General features: G+C 46.0%; 2 non-coding genes across 2 annotated transcripts; both read right to left on the bottom strand.

The window, feature by feature from the left end:
- Positions 1-1,275: 1,275 nt before the first annotated feature.
- On the bottom strand, positions 1,276-1,348 carry trnak-cuu (transfer RNA lysine (anticodon CUU)). The gene has a single exon. It is a non-coding gene; the product is annotated as a tRNA-Lys (tRNA).
- A 7,949-nt stretch (positions 1,349-9,297) lies between these two features.
- Positions 9,298-9,369, bottom strand: trnag-ucc (transfer RNA glycine (anticodon UCC)). Its single transcript has one exon. It is a non-coding gene; the product is annotated as a tRNA-Gly (tRNA).
- Between the last annotated feature and the right edge of the window lie 11,364 nt (positions 9,370-20,733).

Here is a 20,733-nt window from a genome sequence, read left to right as displayed (position 1 = left end):
GAAGATATTTCAGGATGATTGCACAACATACCATGTGTAAAGCAACCATCTTGATAACTTCAATCATCACACAATCTACATCGACGCTGCAGAGGCCCCATCACCCCTTTCAATATTGTTTTTCTTAACTCTCAGTTTTCAAAAGGGAATTGGATAAACGCTTGGATGGAAACTTTTTCAGGGCTATGGGGAAACAGCAGGCGAGTGGGACTAACTGGACAGCACTTTCAGAGAGCTGGCACAGGCACGATGGGCCGAATGGCATTCGAATGGCGCTGTCCTATTCTATGATTCGATTAATAGATCAATTTCTACCTTTCATTGAGCCTCTCTAAATGGAGCGCGGTAATCGTGTCCCTGTGAAATGAGCTCCTGAACAGTAATACGGAAATTAGCGTGGCTGAGCGGTTTGAAACTCTGGTTAGGCTCCTAACAGGAAATTTCCTCTCTAAGTTTGATTAGTTTATCAATTATCTCCCCCCTTTCGATCTTAAATGCCTTTACATATTTTTTGCTCTCTTCTTCCACTGTCATGCCCTCAATACTAGTCTCCCTGGTAAATACTGAAGCAAAGTGATTATTTAATATTTCTGCCATTTCGCTGTCATTGCCTGTGAGTTTGTCGTGTGTTTCCCTGAGTGGCCCTATTCCTATCCGAAATTTTCTTTGGCTGTTGATGTCTCCAGAATACTTCTCTTTTTTTGTTATTCCTTTTTGCCTTTCCAATAGTTCTTTAGACTTCTTTCCCAGTCTTTTCACATTCCCCTCTCTCCTTTATTGTCCAGTGTGTGCCTTTTTCCTTAGTTTCAATTTCGCCCTTATTTCTTTTTTCATCCCTGGTGTGTCATTTCTGGCTGGTTTGTTCTTGCATTTTAATGGGATATATTTCTCCTGGACTCTATTGATCACCGTTTTAAATGTTTCCCACTGCTGTTCTATTTCTTTGTCCAGGTCATTAATATGTCAAACATTTCACCGTTCGAAACTTCTCAAGTCACATATCCATGACAAAGACAGTTGCTTTTGTGGGAGGAGAAAATCAACTTGGCAGAAAAATCAGCTGCAGCCCAATCCACAAATAAAATATTATCACGAAGTCGTAGAAATGAGCACTGTCAGAAGTAGAATTCGAACCCACGCCTCCAAGAAAACACTGCGACCTCAACGCAGCGCCTTACAACACTCGGCCATCAAGACGACCGAATTTATTTTTGATTCTGCATCATTTCTGCACTGTTGGCCAGTGAAAACAGCATAAAAGTTTAAAAGGATACACGCCCAACGTGGGGTTCGATCCCACGACCCTGAGATTAAGAATCTCATGCGCTGCCGACTGAGCTAGCCGGACCTGAATGCACCTTGCAGCTTTATTTGTTATTGCAGCAAGCAGGAGAAAGACTCCATTTCAAATTATTGGAATCAATTCTGAGGGACGGGATAAACTGTCACTTGGAAAGACACGGACGAATCAAGGACAGTCAGCATGGATTTGTTGAGGGGAGGTCGTGTCTGACGAACCTGATTTAATTTTTCGAGGAGGTGACAAGGAGGATCGATGAGGGTAGCGCAATTGATGTTGTCTGCATGGATTTAGCAAGGCTTTTGAAAAGTTCCCACATGGCAGATTGGTCAAAAAAGTAAAGGCCCATGGGATCCAAGGGAATGTGGCTTGTTGGATCCATAATTGGCTCAGTGACAGAAAGCAAAGGGTAATGGTCAAGGGATGTTTTTGTGGCAGGAAGGCTGTTTCCAGTGGAGTGCCGCAGGGCTCGGTACTTGGTCCTTTGCATTTTCTGGTAGACATTAACGATTTGGACTCAAAAGTAGGGGGCATGATTGAGAAATTTGCCGGTGACACAAAAATAGGCCGTGTGGTTGATAGCGAGGAGGAAAGTTGCAGACTGTGGGGGTTCAGGCAATTTTCTGATAACAAAGCACTCAATCTATCTCTGAACGAATTTTGAACGAATACGTGTGTTTGCCCCGGCACAGGCACGATGGGCCGAATGATCTCCTCTTCTGGACCAACATAATACGATGATACTAAGTGTTATCAGACGGAAAAGCAGCACATTCCAAATGAGAGCAGAGAGAGGAGACCAGTCTAACACCATAACAGCACGGTGAGATATTGTATTTGAGAAGGATGAGGAGGGATAGTTTATCATGGTGGTAGTCACGTCGGGTATCATTTGTGACGTTGATAAGGAAGATTTCATGCTGCGACAGGGGCGGAAACCGAATTGGAGAGATTCAGCCCGGGCGCGGCCCCATCGTGCGCGGTGAGACGGAGATGGGGGTGGGGGAAGTGTCAGAGCTGGGGCTCACCGGTGGAAGCAGCATAAAAGTTTAAAACGGTACTCGCCCAACGTGGGGCTCAAACTCACTACCCTGAGAATTTTTAAAGCAAAGGTGGAGCAGCCACTGTCTCGATCGCTTGCTGTGCTCAGAACAACACATTCCAAGTACGAGCAGAGAGAGGACACCATTCAGTTGCCCATTGTGTTCAGATAAATACCATCGGTTTCCGTAGTGTCGCGGTTATCACGTTCACTTTACTCTTAAAAGGACTCTGGTTTGATACCGGGTGGGAACATTATGTTGGAACTTGGTCTCGATCAACATCCAGATCGAGTTTATTCTCCTGCCAAAAAGGGGGACAGTGGCTGTTCCCTGATTCTTTGGAAGCTGCATCGTTCACTTCATTAAACAGATAACTTTGAGTGAGAGAAAACTGATCCACAGTGATGCTCATTTCAAGTTTTATTCCCTTTTAATCTGGAAGGATACATTGGCTTTGGACAGAGTGGCTTTTGAAAGGAGTTGTCGGGTGGGATCGACAAACCTTTTCCGCTGGTGGGGGACAAGGGAATACGAACCAACCATTGACCAAGTTCTCCCGAATTATCCGGTTCAATGAGAAACCGACCAACAAAAACCCTTTCATTGACCGTGGAGGTTCAGACAATTTTCTGACAACAAAGCGCTCAATCTATTCCTCTTGTCTACTTCCCGATGTTTCCGGATACTGTCTGCATCTCTGCCCTGTGTTTATCTCACTCCGTGTCCACCTGCAGGGTGGTTTTTGAACGAAGACGTGTGTTTGTCTTCTGTTCGTTACAATTTCAGTGCGGTTTGACGTTTTGTTACTCAAAGGTGCACTTGGCCTGCTGGTGAGCAGAGGCAAGTGCTCGAGCAAAACAGACGTTTATTGGGCAGATGCACAAAGCTTTCAGGTTGAAGGAAGGAAAGGAGGTCTCCTGTGCCTCAGCGCCAACATGTTAAGCTGTTGGCTGTCTGTAAAGTAAAGAAAACGGCCTTGAGCTAATTTATGCTTACTCCAAAGGCACGTTCGCTGGTTCCAACCAGAATCCTAAGGATGACTTTTATCTGTTAATTCTATTACAGTCCTCCGCTGTACCAGCTGAACGATCGAAGGGAAGCAGCAAAGATTTCTCTCTTTGGTAAATGTTCACTGTGCGCCTTTTGACACTCCCGGACTCGTGGAGTCACATGTGCATGACCGAGACTGACTCATTATCTGCTGATAGCGCATCGTTATGGGAGTGTGAGCTGTTACTTTCTCTGCACACCCGAGAGGCGAATGCAGCAGTGGATACCGTGTCTTATGACAAATCAGAAGATTGTCTGGTCAACTCCAACCTGACTGGATTGTTTTTGCAAACTGTCCATTACTTTATGACTTTTAATAGCTTGCAAATTGACCGAATTGGCAGTGCTGCCTGGCAGTCTCCACCGTTCGTGCGCTTTTAACAGAGCAGGAAATGCATTAGTTTTATTCACTTTGTAAATCCTGAGTTCAATCCACAGAAAAGATACCAGGACCCGTGAAGCTTTTTTCCACGTCTCACTTTATCTTTCCATCTTTGCGAAACACCAAAATCAAAAACTTTTGGTTACTGCAGCACACCAAAAGATTTACTGCCCCTTGATCTCGATTTATCGAAGCTCAGGATTCACGTGGGTTATGGATTTGCTGAAAACTGAAACCAGTTTTGTTTCGGGACAATTCCCCAAGGTAAAAAAGTGAGTGGAAAATGCGGGCATCGATCCCGCTACTTCTCGCATGCGAAGCGAGCGCTCTACCATTTGAGCTAAATCCCCAGGTGCGGTGGTGAATTTGCCCTTCACAATAATCGCTTAACACTCGTCTCCAGGCAGTGCCACGAATTGCCCCCTCCCTGAATGCATTCAATGCTCCAATCCGCGGTATCGAGTATTCGCAATTGAGCAACAGCAGAACGGGATGGCACAGTAATCGTGAATGATGCCGAGAAGAGCCCGAGCCTGCGGAACGCAGACGAGGTGATCGGAAAAGAACAGCAGCCCGAGCTTGAGGAAACAGCGAGAGCTCTGTCTGTCTGTCTGTCTGACTGACTGATGGAAGGCTTATTTGCCTGAAAGTGAGTGCGATTTGACGTGTTGTTATTCAAAGGTACGCCCTGCTGGTGAGCAGAGGCAAGTGCTGGAGCAGAACAGCCGTTTTCGGGCAGACACAAAAAGCTTTTGGTTTCAGAGATGAAAGGAGGTCTCCTGTGCCTCAGCGCCAACATGTTAAGCTTTTGGCTGTCTGTAAAGTAAAGAAAACGGCCTTGAGCTAATTTCTGCTTACTCCAAAAGCACGTTCGCTAGTTCCAACCAGAAACCTAAGGATGACTTGTATCTGTTAATTGTATTGCAGTCCTCCGCTGCACCAGCTGAACGATCGAAGGGAAGCAGCCAAGATTGCTCACTTTGGTAAATATTCACTGTGTGCCTTTTGACACTCGCGGACTCGTGGAGTCACGTGTGCATGACCGAGACTGACTCATTTCCTGCTCATACCGCAGCGCTGTGGCAGTGTGAGCTGCTGCTTTCTCTGCACACCCGAGCCCAGTGGTGCAGTGGATATCGTGTCCAATGACAAATCAGAAGATTGTCTGGACAACTCCTACCTGACTGGATTGTTTTTGCCAACTGTCCATTACTTTATGACTTTAGTTAGCTTGCAAACTAACCTAGTTGGCAGTGCTGCCTGGCAGTCTCCACCGTTCGTGTGCTCTTCACACAGCAGGGAATCTAATAGTTTTATTAACTTTGTAAATCCTGAGTTCAATCCACAGAAAATATATCAGGACCTGTGAAGCTTTTATCCATGCCTCACTTCATCTTTCCATCTTTGCTAAATACCAGAATCAAAAACTTTTGCTGACTGCAGCACACCAAAAGATTTGCTGCTCTTTGATCTCTCTTTATCGAAGCTGAGGATTGACGTGGGTTCTGGATTTGCTGAAAACTGACACCATTTTTGTTTCGGGACAATTCCCCAAGGTAAAAAAGTGAGTGGAGAATGCGGGCATTGATCCCGCTACTTCTCGCGTGCAAAGCGAGCGCTCTACCATTTGAGCTAATTCCCCTGCGTAACGGGACCAATTGCCCTTCACAATAGTCGCTTCACACTCGCCTCCAAACAGCGCCACGAATTGCCACCTCCCTGAATTTTCTCAATATTTTGCTCCAATCCGCGGAATCGAGTATTCGCAAGTGAGCAACCGCAGAACGGGAAGGCACAGTAATCGTGAATGATGCCGAGAAGAGCCCGAGCCTGCGGAACGCAGACGAGGTCATCGGACAAGAACAGCAGCCCGAGCTCGAGGAAACAGCGAGAGCTCTGTCTGTCTGTCGGTCTGACTGACTGATGGAAGGCTTATTTGCCTGAAAGTGAGTGCGGTTTGACGTGTTGTTATTCAAAGGTACGCCCTGCTGGTGAGCAGAGGCAAGTGCTCGAGCAAAACAGCCGTTTTCGGGCAGACACAAAAAACTTTCAGGTTTCAGAAAGGAAAGGAGGTCTCCTGTGCCTCAGCGCCAACATATTAAGCTGTAGGCTGTCTGTAAAGTAAAGAAAACGGCCTTGAGCTAATTTCTGCTCACTCCAAAAGCACGTTCGCTAGTTCCAACCAGAAAACTAAGGATGACTTTTATCTGTTAATTGTATTACAGTCCTCCGCTGTACCAGCTGAACGATCGAAGGGAAGCAGCCAAGATTGCTCTCTTTGGTCAATATTCACTGTGCGCCTTGTGACACTCCCGGACTGGTGGAGTCACGTGTGCATGACCGAGACTGACTCATTTCCTGCTCAGACCGCAGCGCTGTGGCAGTGTGAGCTGTTACGATCTCTGCACATCCGAGACCAGTGGAGCAGTGGATTTCGTGTCTAATGACAAATCAGAAGATTGTCTGGACAACTCCTACCGGACTGGATTGTTTTTGCCAACTGTCCATTACTTTATGACTATAGATAGCTTGCAAACTTACCTTATTGGTAATGCTGCTTGGCAATCTCCACCGTTCATGCGCTTTTCATACAGCAGGGAGTGCATTAGTTTTATTAACTTTGTAAATCCTGAGTTCAATCCACAGAAAATATATCAGGACCTGTGAAGCTTTTATCCATGACTCACTTCATCTTTCCATCTTTGCTAAATACCAGAATCAAAAACTTTTGCTGACTGCAGCACACCAAAAGATTTGCTGCTCTTTGATCTCTCTTTATCGAAGCTGAGGATTGACGTGGGTTCTGGATTTGCTGAAAACTGACACCATTTTCGTTTCGGGACAATTCCCCAAGGTAAAAAAGTGAGTGGAGAATGCGGGCATCGATCCCGCTACTTCTCGCATGCGAAGCGAGCGCTCTACCATTTGAGCTAATTCCCCTGCTTGGCGGGTCTATTTGCCCTTCACAATAGTCGCTTTACACTCGCCTCCAAGCAGCGCCACGAATTGCCACCTCCCTGAATTTTTTCAAAACTTTGCTCCAATCCGCGGTATCGAGTATTCGCAAGTGAGCAACAGCAGAACGGGAAGGCACAGTAATCGTGAATGATGCCGAGAAGAGCCCGAGCCTGCGGAAGGCAGTCGAGGTCATCGGAAATGAACAGCAGCCCGAGCTTGAGGAAACAGCGAGAGCTCTGTCTGTCTGTCGGTCTGACTGACTGATGGAAGGCTGATTTGCCTGAAAGTGAGTGCGGTTTGACGTGTTGTTATTCAAAGGCACTCCCTGCTGGTGAGCAGAGGCAAGTGCTCGAGGAAAACAGCCGTTTTCGGGCAGACACAAAAGGTTTTGGTTTCAGAAAGGAAAGGAGGTCTCCTGTGCCTCAGCGCCAACATGTTAAGCTTTTGGCTGTCTGTTAAGTAAAGAAAACGGCCTTGAGCTAATTTCTGCTTACTCCAAAAGCACGTTCGCTAGTTCCAACCAGAAACCTAAGGATGACTTTTATCTGTTAATTGTATTGCAGTCCTCCGCTGTACCAGCTGAACGATAAATTTTCACTGTGCGCCTTTTGACACTCCCGGACTGGTGGAGTCACGTGTGCATGACCGAGACTGACTCGGTTCCTGCTCGTACCGCAGCGCTGTGGGAGTGTGAACTGCTACTTTCTCTGCACAACCTCGGCCAGTTGAGCAGTGGATATCGTGTCGAATGACAAATCAGAAGATTGTCTGGTCAGCTCCAACCTGACTGGATTGTTTTTGCAAACTGTCCATGACTTTATGAATTTAGATAGCTTGTAAACTGACCAAATTGTCAGTGCTGCCTGGCAGTCTCCACCGTTCGTGCGCTCCTCACACAGCAGGGAATTCATCAGTTTTATTATCTTTAGAAATGCTGAGTTCAAACCACAGAAAAGATATCAGGACCTGTGAAGCTTTTTCCATGTCTCACTTCATCTTTCCATCTTTGCTAAACACAAAAATCAAAAACTTTTGCTTACTGCAGCACACCAAATGATTTATCGCCCCTTGAGTTCTCTTTGTCCAAGCTTCGGCTTTCCGTGGGTCATGGATTTGCTGAAAACTGACACCATTTTTGTTTCGGGACAATACCCCAAGATAAAGAAGTGAGGGAAAATACAGGCATCGATCCCACTATTTCTCACATGTTAAGCAAGCGCTCTACTATTTGAGCTAATTCCCCAGTTGTTAGCCCAACCTTGCCCTTCACAATGGTCGCTTTACACTCGCCTCCAAGCAGCCTTCGAGAAATGCAGCAACGCAAAATCGTCGAGCAGAAATTGATAACCAAGTTCCGCACCCATGAGTACGGCCTCAACCGGGATCTTGGGTTCATGTCACGCTGCACGTAACCCCACCAGCGAAAATAAGTTCTCTGTTATTAATACAACGGGCCATTCTCTGTCTTTCTGTTCCTTTCGGAAATTTCTCTCTCTCTCTCTGTCTTTTGTTCTGGCCGTTTGTATATTCGGTGGTCCTGGAGGTTACATCTATCTGTCTGAACACGTCGATTGCCTTGACAACGGGCAGTTGGAAAGATTATCTGTAATCACCAGGTATTGTTCTCTGACGATAAATGCGGTAACCTTCCATGGAATCCCACACTCACCTGACGAAGGAGAAAGCCTCCGAAAGCTTGTGATTTTCAAATAAAACAGTTGGACTTTAACCTGGTGTTGTAAGATTCCTTACATTTGTCAACCCCAGTCCATCACCGGCATCTCCACATCATAAATTATTGTCGTCAGCACACTTGGAAATAATGCTCTCAACATAAGAACATAAGAAATAGCAGCAGAATAGGCCATATGGCCTATCGAGCCTGCTCCGCCATTCAATAAGATCATGGCTGATCTTCGATCTCATCTCCACTTTCCCGCCCGATCCCCCTATCCCTTGATTCCCCAAGAGTCCAAAAATCTATCGATCTCAGCTTTGAATATAACTCAACGACTGAGCATCCACAGTCCTCTGGGGTGTAGAGAATTCCAAAGATTCACAATCCTTTGAGTGAAGAAATGTTTCCTCATGTCGGTCCTAATTGGCCGACCCCTTATCTTGAGACGATGAGCTTCAGTTCTTGACTCTCCAGCCAGGGGAATCAGACTCTTAACATCTACACTGTCAAGCCGTCTAAGAATTTTATACATTTCAATGCGACCACCTCTCATTCTTCTAAACTCCACCGTATATTGGCCAATTTTACACAATATTTCCTCATACTAAAATTGCAGCAAGACCTCCTTACTCTTATATTCCAACACCCTTACAATAAAGGCTAACATACCATTTCCCTTCCTCACTCTCATGAGACCCTTGGTAACTCAATATTTCCAGCATGTTTTTCCTCTTTTCCTTCAATAGGGAAAAGAAATGAAGGTTGAAAATATTTTACTCTAATTACACCCGATTATGTTTTGGAAACAATATCCAACTGAACTGTATCAAATTCGATTGTAAACTTAAGAGTTTCTGATGGAAATAAACTAATAAGAACACTTAATTGCGATGGCCGGGAATCGAACCGGGGTCAACTGCTTGGAAGGCAGCAATGCTCACCACTATACCACCATCGCTGAAAATAATCAACAATAAAATAGTTCCCAAATATCAGATCCTGAACAGACACTGCAGGCTGTTGGATTTTGTTCTTCATTTTCACTGGTTTCTGACGGATCCTTTCTCGCTCTGTTGCAGTTCCTGTTTCCGCCCAGTCGATTTCGCCAACCCCCAATCAATGGAAATTCCACACCAGCCAGTAATTCTTCACCTGATATCGGACTGAAGAGACAGTCGATACCTGCAATACTTGACCAGCTGGAAATACATTTTACCACAGCTCACATCAGCCTTTGAGTAAAGTTAAATAATTACATTAAATCATTACAGAGACCTGACCACCAACTGGGCAGGAATGGCAGCTTAATATTCAAGTCTTTCAGATCTTTAGAAAGGACAGGGAAATAGGGAAAGGAGGAGGAGCAGCAATATGACTAAAGGTCAATATTACAGCAATTCAAAGATAGAATATCAGTGAGGGTGAGCGGGCAGTGTAAACACTCTGAGAGAGACCCATCACAAGTGCCCCCACTGTACTCCTCCAGAAGGTATAAGAAGGGCGAGTGCGGGAGGATTTCTTCATTCTTTGTGAAAGTGTTTGTGAGATTGTGGAAATGTCTGGAAGAGGAAAAACCGGCGGTAAAGCTCGGTCCAAGGCCAAGTCTCGCTCATCCCGCGGCGGACTGCAGTTCCCTGTTACCCGTGTTCACAGGCTCCTGCGAAAGGGGAACTATGCTGAACGTGTGGGTGCCGGAGCCCCGGTCTATCTGGCTGCTGTGCATCGAGTATCTGACGGCTGAAATCCTCGAGCTGCCCGGCAAAGCGGCCCGGGACAAACAAGAAGACGCGTATCATCCCCAGACACCTGCAGCTGGCCATCCGCAACGACGAGGAGCTCAACAAGCTGCTGGGACGGGTGACCATCGCTCAGGGTGTTGTCTGATATCCAGGCCGTGCTGCTGCCGAATAAAACCAGCATTGTGAGCTCCAAGAGCAAATAAACCAGCCAAGGCTTAATCTGATAACCCAAACGACAGGACCAACCTGATTGAAATCTTTGAAGAAGGAACAGAAAGTGCAGACAAGTTTAATGCAGTGGAGGTGATATATTTGGATTTTCCGAAGGCCTTCGATAATGTACCACATTGTAGACTCATGGCTAAGTTCAGAGCACGTGGAGTCAGGATCAGGTGGCAGAATGGATAGTAAGTTGGTGACAAAACTGAAAGCCGAGAATAGAGGTGAAGAGTCGCTACTCAGAGTGGCAAAAGGTGGGAAGTGGAGTTCCAGTTGCTGGGACCACTGTTCTTCACAATTTACATTAACGATTTGGATTCGGGAATCGGAAGTACAATTCCAAAATTTGTGGACGACACCAAATTGGGGGATTTAGTTAATACAAAGGAAGAAAGCATCAAAATGCAAGATGACATTAATAAACTTGCAGAATGAAGAATCAGGAGGTCACACACTGCTTGGATAATAAGAGTCTAAACGGGATAGAGGAGCAAAGGGATCTAGTGGTACAGATACACAAATTACTAAAAGTAACGACCCAGGTTAATCAGGTCATAAAAAGACAAATCAAACACTAGGATTCATTTCTAGAGGGATAGAGTTGAAAAGCAAAGAAGTTACGTTGAACTTGTATAGAACCTTGTTTAGACCAGACTAGGAATTCTGCGAACAGGTCTCGTCTCCATATTATAGACATAGGGGCATTGGAGAAGGTGCAAACAAGATTCACAAGGATGATACCAGAAATGAGAGGATATTCTTATCAGGAAAGACTGAACAGACTGGGTCTCGTTTCTCTAGAAAAGAGAAGACTGAGGGTTGATCTGATCGAGGTTTTTAAGATAATGATAGGGTTTGTTAGGATAGATGGAGAGAAAATGTTTCCACTTGTGGGGAGTCCAAAACTTCAGGTAATAAACATAAAATTGTCGCTAATAAATTAAATAGGGAATTCAGGAGAAATTGCTTTACCCAGAGAGTGGTTAGAATGTGGAACTTGCAACTACGAGGAGTAGCTGAGGCAAATAACATCGGGGCATTTAAGGGGAAGATAGATCAGCACATGAGGGAGAAAGGAATAGAAGGATATGCCGATAGGGTTAGATGAAGTCAGGAAGGAGGAGGCTCATGAGCAGCATAAATGCCGGCATAGACTCGTTGGGCCGAATGGCCTGTTTCTGTGCTGTAGGTTCAATGTAACTCGATGTAAAGGCTCTTTTCAGAGTCACCCTCTGTATCTGTGAAAGGGCTGGTTACTGTCTGAAGGGAGACCCTGATATCATGCTACCAGTGTGGCTTTGAGCTGCTTTTGTCTCGTTGTGGACGAGATGAGGTATTAATGGGACTGGAGTCAGAGCAGTGACCACAGTCCGGTACTTTAAACGGTGACTTATAGACCCCAGCCCACACATCACCAGATTTCTTGTATTTATTTAAACTACTTGCCATGCTGGGCTCGTAAAGAATCACCAGAACTGCTCGACTAACCTTTCTACATCTGTGGGATTCAGCGCTTCGCTCCGTTTCTGTTCTATTTTGTTGGATTATTTACATAACGCATCAAACTCACTGGGGAATCACTGAAATGTAACTCTGTACAGAAACAAATAACAGTGAATTGCCTGGTGCCCAGGAGATCAGGAACATTACTCGCCTTTCGTCCTGTTAACGAGTAAACCGTGTTTAGAGTCCACCGACCCGCTTTGGTTCCATATGGGGGATTAAACAGAGAAATCGGGAGGGGAGGAGACAGTCAGAGTGACAGAGCGGAGAGCGGCCTCTGATCTTCCAGCTCCACCTCCAGTTCTCTCCTCCCACAGTTTCAAACCGTTTATCGATAATAGAACCGAACCTCAGCGCTCCGCACAAACCCTGACAGACCCGGGCTTCATATTCAAGGGTTCCCAAAACCCGAAGCTTTCAAATAAGCCCCGTTACAATGAGAAATCGTTAATATTCCTGCCTAAATACAGTCCATTAAATAACAAGTCAACTCGGCTCCTCCATTTCAGTCTGTTTCCCTGTTCTATCTCCCCACACATCCCCTCCCAGACGGGTTCAGCGTTTTACAAACACCTTATTCCAGCTTATTTGGAGAATCTCATGTGTTGGGGTTTGAGTTATGACGAGGAGTTTCTCCGCCAGTGTTACCGTCTCACAGAGACTCTCGCCCTGAATCTGTGAAAAGATTATGACCATGAACTGGGACTGGAGCCGAACACATCCCCAGTTACAGTGAGGCCCGGCACGGACATCTCATTCTCTCTATTTTATATCAGACAGTATCCCACTTTCATGTCCAGCAATAGAGAGAGAGAGAGACAGTATCAGTCTTACACTCACTATCTGTGTCCAAATTACGCTCAATAGCAGTATCCGCCTTCATATACAGCAGCAGAGAGAGAGAGGGAGGCAGACACGGTGAGAGAGACAGAGAGAGCGGTGAGACACAGTGACAGACAGACGTTAACAGTATTAGTTCCAGACTGACCGGTAAAGTGCCGTTTTATCCAGAAAGATCGCGTTGGAGAGACAGAAGATGCAATCTCATCTCTCACTGATATTGTACAAGGGTCAGAAACACTATTAATCCCACACTCGGGGACAGTACAGAGAGGGACAGAAACAATGGGTCACATTTAACCCTCTAATGCCTGTTGTACTATCTGCAGTTTTACAGCTCAGGGCTGTTCGATATTACTCTCAGTGACCTACAGTTTCACTCCGGTTAAATTAATCTGCGACTGTTGCTGCCTGATATTAACCCTACACGGTCCCAGCAAATACACCGACTCCCACTTTCCTCCCATGTTTCTCCAGGATTGGTTTGGGAAATCCTCTCCCAGTCACACATTATAGGGGCCATTAATGAAGAGAATCCATTGGCTGATTTCACAGCCGCTCACTTTATCTCTGAAATGCTCTTTACCATCAAAAGACCCCGAGAGAAACAGCAGGGATGGAAACATCTAGTTTAATAGTTGGAGATTGTAAAGTCAGTCTGGATTCCAGCGTTAGGCACTGGTGGAATCCCATCTGTTTCCCATTCGGGTGCCTGTTCCTGCACTGCCTGTGGACCCCATTCCCTCTGACCTCTCCCCCAGACCCACTTACTTTGCTCAGACTCGGAAAAATTCCAATTGGGGAAAGTTTCCATCGATTTTTGGATTGGGAATTGTGGGCGCCATTCCCTCAGTGAGCGGAAGAAGATGGTTTAAAACAGCTGGGAATGGAGCGATCACGGCCCCCGGGGGAAGGGAGCAAAGAGCAGCCTCGTCACAGCAGATGATCGCTTCGGGACCGTGTCCGCAGATGGGATCAGTGATCGGCATTGAGTCCGGGGGAAGTTCTGGGGGAGTCCGGGGGCTGTTTGTAAGAGGCGGAGTGGATTAGGAACTGGTCACGGAACATGGAGTGAGAGGGGGGAAAGGAGAGGTCATTCTCGGGCTGTGTGTGTACAGGGTGTGTCCAGGGGAAGGGAGAGAGAATGGGAGGAACCTGCTATTAAAATCTTTGCTGCTTTCTCTCCCCAAACCAGTAGTGAATGGTCCTGGTTTAGTTCCAGCCTCACCCTGTTTATTGTTATTGGACAGTGAAGAGTGGAAACATTGCCGGACAGTAAGGATGTGGGGAGTTATACAAAGAGCATCTATTGCAGGCATCAGGTGAGAAGTGTGAAGGACACATTTTAAACAGCGGCTGTTTAGTTTCGGTTGAACGGTTAGTCCCATGGGAGAGGGGATTAGAAACCTGACCTGTACAAAGGTCCCTGCCCCATCGGGTAGTCCCATTCATGGATCAGTGCAGGGGTTGGGCCGTGTCTGGATGTCATTGAATTGTTGTAAAACAGCCCAACACACCTGGTATGCAGAAGCTGAGTGCTGCAGTACTGCAGTGGAGTCAGACACTGACACTGTTTGTATCACTGGATTTCATTTTGTGGATATTCAAAATGATCATTAACAGAGATATTTAACTGATCACTTCTGAATTTTCTCCCTCACATGTTCCTGAGTAACAAGAGATAATTTTCTTTCCACAGGCAAACCCTTGAACGATCCAGAATAAATGTGATGCTTCCTCCACCCGAGGCAGAAGGAACAATGCAGCCAGCTCCTTCTCACACACAGTAAGTATATTATCACTCACACAGCACAGAGACACAGACAGGTCATCAGTTCCACAGTCTCAGACAGCAGAAGTAGTCAGTGCCACACTGATCACAATTTGCAGAGACACATTTTCAATCCAACAGTCAAGCAGAGTAGGTGAGGCAGACACTGTTCCATTTCCCCCTAACTCAGTCCCGCTGACAGGTAGATACCAAAATCCCAGTCCAAAATCACACTCTCAGAGTGAAAGGCACTGTTATAATCTCACAGTAGAGCAACATTAGCTACAAATTAAATACCAGATAGAAATCACACATGGTACCCGATTCAAAGGTACAGAATGAATCCCAATAATGTACCCCGAGATTCAAATTGAATACTAGCCAAGAACTCTCACACACATGACTTTAATACATGCAATATCCATTCGAAAAGTGTATCATATGATACAAATTGCATACAAGTCCAAAACTCAGGTTGAGTATCAGATTGAGAAATATTGAAAGATAGTAAACCTGAGAAACAAATTAGATACCTGTTCAGAATGTACTCGGAGAATGAGATTTAAAGATAGAGTATCAATTCTATTAGTGCAGACTGAGATACACATTACATACCAGTCCAAAAATCTCATACACAAAGAGCAGGACAAATCCAATCCGGCCAATTACCGCCCCATCAGTCGACTCTCAATCATCAGCAAAGTGATGGAAGGTGTCGTCGACAGTGCTAACAAGTGGCACTTATTCACCAATAACCTGCTCACCGATGCTCAGTTTGGGTTCCGCCAGGACCACTCGGCTCCAGACCTCATTACAGCCTTGGTCCAAACATGGACAAAAGAGCTAAATTCCAGTGGTGAGGTGAGAGTGACTGCCCTTGACATCAAGGCAGCATTTGACCGAGTGTGGCACCAAGGAGCCCCAGTAAAATTGAAGTCAATAGGAGTCAGGTGGAAAGCTCTCCAGTGGCTGGAGTCTTACCTAGCACAAAGGAAGATTGTAGTGGTTGTTGGAGGCCAATCATCTCAGCCCCAAGTTATTGCGACAGGAGTTCCTCAGGGCAGTGTCCAAGGCCCAACCCTCTTCAGCTGCTTCATCAATGACCTTCCCTCCATCATAAGGTCAGAAATGGGGATATTCGCTGATGATTGCACAGTGTTCAGTTCCATTCGCAACCCCTCAAATAATGTAGCAGTCCGAGCCCGCATGCAGCAAGACCTGGACAACATCCAGGCTTGGGCTCATAAGTGGCAAGTAACATTCGCGCCAGATAAGTGCCAGGCAATGACCATCTCCAACAAGAGTGAATCTAACCCCTTGACATTCAACGGCATTACCATCGCCGAATCCCCCAACATCAACATCCTGGGGGTCACCATTGAACAGAATCTTAACTGGACCAGCCATATAAATACTGTGGCTACGAGAGCAAGTCAGAGGCTGGGTATTCTGCGGCGAGTGACTCACCTCCTGACTCCCCAAAGCCTTTCCACCATCTCCAAGGCACAAGTCAGGAGTGTGATGGAATACTCTGAACTTGCTTGGATGAGTACAGCTCCAAAACACTCAAGAAGCTCTACACCATCCAAGATAAAGCAGCCCGCTTGATTGGCACCCCATCCACCACCCTAAACATTGAATCCCTTCACCATTGGCGCACAGTGGCTGCAGTGTGTACCATCCACAGGATGCACTGTAGTAACCCGCTAAGGCTTCTTCGACAGCACCTCCCAAACCCACGACCTCTACCACCTGGAAGGACAAGAGCAGCAGGCACATGGGAACAACACCCCCTGCACGTTCCCCTCCAAGTCACACACCACCCAGACTTGGAAATATATCGCCGTTACTTCATCGTCGCTGGGTCAAAATCCTGGAACTCCATTCCTAACAGCACTGTGGGAGAACTGTCACCACACGGACTGCAGCGGTTCAAGAAGCCAGGTCAGCACCAACTTCTAAAGGGCAAATAGGGATGGGCAATGAATGCCGGCCTTGCCAGCGATACCCACATCCTATGAAGGAATAAAAAAACAGTTCTCAAACATAACAACGAGATCTGCACCTAGTTTTATCTGTGCAATTTCTGATCTCCATTCAGACCTGTATCTATGTTTCACTTTATATTTCCTGCCCTCTGTACAGTGTGTTTCTTTCCCAGTGAGGCGAGGTACTCTGTAATAAATGTCCCAGTGCTGTGTTGACAGAAAATGGTGGCCCTGAATAAACACAAAATTGAGACAAACACCTGTAAAAAAATCAGTGCCTTTACATTTAAACAAAATGCCTCTCTCAGTGTGTCTCTCATTCTCTGTACTTTACGGCCGATGTATGGAACAGTGACAGCTCCTGGACATGTACAGTACACAGTGGGTAACAGGGAACCATTCATTCCCTCCCTGAACTGAAAACATAATGTCTGCCAGCAAGGCTTACTGAGGGGCAAGGCGGCCATTATAATGTGGGGCAAGGCGGCCATCTTACTGAGGGGCAAGGCGGCCAACATACTGTGGGGCAAGCTGGCGATCTTACTGAGGTGCAAGGCGGCCATCATACTGTGGGGCAAGCTGGCTATCTTACTGAGGGGCAAGGCGGCCATCTTACTGAGGGGCAAGGCGGCTATCTTACTGAGGGCCAAGGCGGCCATCATACTGTGGGGCAAGCTGGCTATCATACTGTGGGGCAAGCTGGCTATCTGACTGAGGGGCAAGCTGGCTATCTTACTGAGGGGCAAGGCGGCCATCATACTGTGGGGCAAGGCGGCCATCATACTGTGTGGCAAGGCGGCCATCTTACTGTGGGGCAAGCTGGCTGTCTTGCTGAGGGGCGAAGGCCATAAAAATGCAAACATTTCTCGAGGAATAGAATTGAAAAGCAGAGATATTATATTGAACTTGTACAGGAGCTTGTTCAGACCAGTCTATGCAGACTGCAATTAAATCAGATAATGCTGGACACACACAACAGGCCAGGCAGCATCTGTGAAGAGAGAAACAGTCTTAACATTTCAGGTCTGTGAACAGTTCTGGTCTCCATATTATAAAAACCATACACGGTCACTGGAGAAGGTGCAAAAAATGATTCACTGGAATGATACCAGAACTGACAGGTTATAAATATAAGGAAAGACTGAACAGGCTGGGTATTTTTATTCTAGAGAAGAGAAGGCTGAGGAGTGCCCTAATAGAGGTCTTTACAATGAGGAAGGGGTTTGATATGTTAGAGGTCGGGAAGATGTTTCCACTTGTGGGGCGTCCAAAACTTGGGGTCATCAATATAAAATAGTCACTAATAATCTCAATAAGGAATTCAGGAGAAACTTTTTAACCATGAGAGTGGATGGAATTTTGGAACTTGCTCCTACCTGGAGTAGTTGAGGCGAATAGTAGAGATGTATTTAAGGGGAAGCTGGATAAGTACACGAGGGAGAGAGGAACAGAAGGATATTCTGAAAGAGTTAGATGAAGTAAGGAGGAGGCTCGTGTGGAGCATATGCACCGGAATGGAACAGTTGGGCCGTATGGCCTGTTTTTGTTTAAGATTTAAGTCTCGTCTTTTCTATTCCCATGGAAATAATCCTGTTTTTTCAAGTCTTTCCAAATAAGTTTCCCTTACCTGGCCTCATTCGAGTGAATCTACATTGTGCTCTCCCGATGGCTTTAATGTTGTTTCTATAATGGGACACCGAAACTGCTATGGAACTATGTGGTTTAACCGAATAGAGTAACTAATAAATCTTCATCATAATCATCAGTCCCAGAGAGCAGTAAAACGGGTAATAATCAAAGAGTAAAAAGATAAATAACTAATAAATCTTCATCCCAGTCATCAGTCCCAGAGAGCAGTAAAACGGGTTATAATCAAAGAGTAAAAAGACAAATAACTAATAAATCTTCATCATAATCATCCGTCCCAGGGAGCAGTAAAACGGGTTATAATCAAAGAGTAAAAAGACAAATAACTAATAAATCTTCATCTCAGTCATCATTCCCAGAGAGCAGTAAAACGGGTTATAATCAAAGAGTAAAAAGACAAATAACTAATAAATCTTCATCCCAGTCAGTGTTGCTTGTCTCCTATTAGATAGAGCACTCCCGAAAGGATCCCTCACGGTTGTACAAACCGATTTCAATGCGATGCCTGAACATAAACCAAGTTATGTTGTTCGAACAAAACGGTGTCCACGAGCAGTTTCCAATGTTTATTTATGTGAGTAAGTCTGTCTCTGATATAAATCTCTTTCTGGTACAAGAATATGATGCCAGAAACTACTTTTGCTCATACAGTGGACAAATAATGAACACATTCCAATGAAAGTTAACAACTTGCATTCCCAGACCGCCTTGAATGGAATAAACATTCCCAAACGGATTCACGGAGAAGTAAAAGGAATAAGAAGATATCAGGAGGACTGGCGAAAACCTTGGTCAAGAGTGGGTTTAAGGAGGGTGTAAATGGAGGAGAAGTAAATGGAGAATCGGAGGGGATATGATTGGTTTTCAAGAGTAGAATTTCGACGACCCCTGAGCAAGGAAGGAAATAGTAGGAAGGACGGCAAAAGCTTGGAGCAAGAGATGGGTTTCTTGGAAGGTCTGAAAGAAGGAAAGAACTTGCTTTTATCTCGCGCCGTTCTTGACCTCGGGACGTCCCTAAACAGTCAATGAAGTACATTGTTAAGAGTAGTCGCTGTGTTAATGTCGGAAACGTGGCAGCCAATTTGCGCACATCAAGCTCCCACACTCTGCAATGAGATAAATGGCCAGAAATTCGGTTTTATTAACATTGGTTGAAGGGTAAATATTGGCCAGGACACTGGAAGGAACACCCCTGCACCTTTTCGAATATTGCTGTAGGATCTTTTACATCGACCTGAGAGGGCAGATGGGCCCTCGGCTTAAAGTATCCTACCGTCGGCACCTTCGACAGCACAGCGCTCCCAGAGTACTGCCCGTCCGACAGTACCGCGCTCTTTTGGCACTGACCATCCAGCAGTGCGCCAGTCCCTCAGTACCGACCCTCCGACAGTGCAGCACTCCCTCACTGCTGACCCTCAGACAGTACTGTGCTGCCTCAATATTGACCCTCCGACAATACAGCACTCCCTCAGTACTGACCCTCCGAGAGTAATGTTCTCCCTCAGTACTGACCCTCCGAGAGTAATGTGCTCCCTCAGTCGTGACCCTCCGATAGTCGAGTGCTTCCTCAGGACTGCACTGCAGTGTCAGCCGGGATTATATGTTCAACTCTCTGGAATTAGACTTCAATGCACAGACTTCTATCTTACAGGTGAGACTGCTACCACTGAGCCACGTCTGACACGTGAAAGGAGGAATGGAGATGGAGGGGCTCAGGGAGGGCATTCAGGAGCGTGGATATGGCTGAAGGCACGACTGTCAGAAGTGGGACAAATGGACTGCAGATGCACAAGCGGCCAGAGGTGGAGGAGCAGAATGTTTGGGAGGGGCTGTCGGAACTGGTAGTTTATAGAGATAGGGAGGGGTGAGGCCCTGATGGATTCAAGTGTGAGAAAGAATAAAAATAAACTAAAGGCTGAGGAGATTGGAATCCAAAGCAAGTCAGTAAGGGCTTGAGTGATTGGTGAGTGACTCACCAATCAAAAAACCAGGGGTGAGGATGGAATCCCTGGCAAGGATGTGGAGATTTTGGGGCCAAAGATCATGACTTCCCAATTTTTAACTGGAGGAACTGGTGGCTCATCTAAAACAGAAAGTGGGTCTGACAACACAAAGGTATTGGAAGGGTCAAGAGAGGCGGTGGTTTTGTCAGCGTCCATCTGAAAGCTGCTCCATGTCTGTGGACTATTTCATCAAAGGGCATCATGTAGATGAGGAAGAGGAGGGAGCCAAGGATTGAACCTTTAGAAACATCAGAGATAACGGTGATAGGGTGGGAAGAGAAGCTTCTCCTGGCTCTGATCAGATAGGTGAGTGGAACCAAGTGAGGGTAGTCCCAGCAAAAGAGGCCAGTGTCCGATGAATGAGATGGTGACCGGTGTGTTGTCTGAAGGTATGGAAATGGGGAGGGTTTTAAACCCAAGGATGAGAATTTTAAATTTAATGAATATGTAACTGGGAGCCAGTGAGGGTCAGTGAGTCCGAGCAGGACCTGGTGCTGGTTGGACACGGACAAGAGTTTTGGACGAGCTCACGTTTATGGAAGGTGGAGGTTGGGTGGCCGGTCAGGAGTGCCTTTGAGGAATGGAGACTGGAGGGGACAGAGACATTGATGA

The sequence above is a fragment of the Heptranchias perlo genome, unplaced genomic scaffold (genome assembly GCF_035084215.1).
Source record: "Heptranchias perlo isolate sHepPer1 unplaced genomic scaffold, sHepPer1.hap1 HAP1_SCAFFOLD_47, whole genome shotgun sequence".
Classification (NCBI taxonomy): Eukaryota; Metazoa; Chordata; class Chondrichthyes; order Hexanchiformes; family Hexanchidae; genus Heptranchias; species Heptranchias perlo.
Note: the sequence above shows the minus strand (reverse complement) of the source record. Positions and strands in the feature narration are given on the sequence as shown.